Source organism: Galeopterus variegatus, unplaced genomic scaffold, assembly GCF_000696425.1.
Source record: "Galeopterus variegatus unplaced genomic scaffold, G_variegatus-3.0.2 Scaffold6539, whole genome shotgun sequence".
NCBI classification, from domain to species: domain Eukaryota; kingdom Metazoa; phylum Chordata; class Mammalia; order Dermoptera; family Cynocephalidae; genus Galeopterus; species Galeopterus variegatus.
This window is the reverse complement of record NW_007732650.1, coordinates 27,113-29,309: the sequence shown is the minus strand read 5'-3', so window position 1 is coordinate 29,309 and position 2,197 is coordinate 27,113. Positions and strand designations below refer to the sequence as shown.

General features: G+C 40.4%; 1 protein-coding gene across 1 annotated transcript in view; it reads left to right on the top strand.

Annotated features, from left to right (window-relative positions):
* Nucleotides 1-2,197, top strand: part of LOC103606382 (uncharacterized protein C8orf34) — a 76,013-nt gene that overhangs the window by 54,376 nt on the left and 19,440 nt on the right. The gene's annotated exons all lie outside the window — the stretch shown is intronic.

Here is a 2,197-nt window from a genome sequence, read left to right as displayed (position 1 = left end):
TTTTTTTTTTTGGGGGGGGGGGGGGGGCAGCTGGCCTGTATGGGGATCTGAACCCATGACCTTGGTGTTATAAGGCTTTGCTCTAACCAACTGAGCTAAGTGGGGAGGCAGGGAAGTCATTATTCTGCCTGCACAGCCACTATCCAAGTTCAGATGGTAGTACCCTTCGTGTCTATATATAGTTCTTCAGGCTCCAGTGATTGCAATTCATTCATCACCATGCCATATAGTAGATGCAGTTGGTGCCTGCCCAGTTCCCCTTCGCTAGGGTGTGGGACTCGTCCTCCGACTGCTGTGAGTGCTGGATGCTTACGCACTCACCTTGTCCTGAGGACTGACTCAACCCAGTGGGAGCCACGCCGAGCACAGATGCCTGGAGTGGTTCTCAGCCAGTGGCCAACTGAAACAAGGCTCTGAGATGTCACATTCCAGAACTCCCTATGGGATTGGGCTGAGAGGAGTCTTAGGCCGGACCCCTATCTTTGCCTACCTTCTTCCCCATCTTCTCTTGCTTCCCCCACTTTTCTACAGCTTTCACATGAGAGAACACCCTCAATAAATCACTTTCTCAGCCTCTGGTTCTAGGGAACCCTACCTAAGACATGCCACCAGAGGAATCTTCCTAAAGCAGAATCTTGCCCCCCCCGCCCCCAAAAAAAGTGTTTTTGCTTCCTTCTACCAACCAAATTAAGTTCAGATTCTAAGACTGGAATTAAGAATCTCTGATTTGTGCCTCACACCTTTGTCTTGTGCTTTATGTCCCTCTTTTTCTCTGTTCAGACTCTGTCCTGTACTTAAAAATGAGTAGGGTAAGGCAGCCAGATCACAGTAGTTCTGGGTCCTTTTTTTATTTATTTCCACACTTTTGTTCATGTCATTCCCTCCCCCGTGACTGCTGTCTACCCTTTAAGTTCCAGTCTTCCCTGGTCACTATTGCAGAAGGTGACCTCACCTCCCATCATCTCAGAGAACACCGTGACTGCCCCATAGATGACACTGATTCTCTCATATTATGGGGATTTGTGTTCATTGCTTGAAAAAGTTGCCTTGTATTCTGGAAAAATCCACAGATAGGCCTTGTATTGAATCTTGGCTCCTGCAATGTATTATGTATCCTTCAAGAAGTTATTTATAGATGCTGAGCTTTAGTTTCCTTCTCTATAAAATTTAGATGGTTTTAGTAACTATAAAAATAAGAGTAATTTATTTCCCACTGAGAAATAATTTTAGGTGGATAGCTAAAATTTCCAAAATATAAAAACATTTTAAAGAAGTATATGGGAAAATTTTTTCAAAGGGAACAGAATTTAGGAAAAATATGAACCTCCTGCATAAAATGCAGTTTTGAGGTTCTGCATTGTTACTCCATTTGGGCCACCATTGAGCTTTTTGTCAGTTACTGTCATCACCATCCATAGGTTCACAACAAATCAGTTATTCATGGGAAAATTAACTATTCCTGCTACTGAATCCTAAGAAAATTATCTCTCATTTATCCTTATGAAGAAGGTGCTGTATAATGTAGCCAATAATATCCTCAAAAATATTTTACGTTCTGTGCATCAAAGAACACAATCAACAGAGTGAAAAGGCAGCCTGTGCGATGGAAGAAACATTCACAAATCATATATCTGATAAGAAGTTAATATCCAGAATATATAAAGAAATACAACTCAACAAGAAAGAACAAATAACTCAATTAAAAAAATGACAAAGAACTTGAATAGACATTTCTCCAAAAATGTTACACAAATGTCCAACAAGCATATGAAAAGATGCTCAATATTACTAATCATTAGAGAAATACAAATCAAAACCACAATGAGATATCATCTCACATCTATAAAGATGGCTACTATCCAAAAAAAAAAAAAAATCCCCCAAAACATAAATAACAAGTGTTGGTGAGGATGTGGAGAAAAATTGGGACCCTTATGTGCTGTTGGTAGGAATGTAAAATGGTGCAGCCACCATGGGAAACAGTATAACATTTACTAAAGAAATTAGAAATAAAATTACCATATGCTATGGTTTCAATGTTTATTTCCTTCCAAAGTTCGTGTTGAAACTTAACCATAGCATTAAGAGGTGGGGACTTTAAGAAATGATTAGGTCATGAAGTCTCTGCCTTCATGAATGAGATTTGTGTCCTTATAAAAGGGCTTGAGGCAGCCTGTTTGGCCCTTCCCCCCCCCCC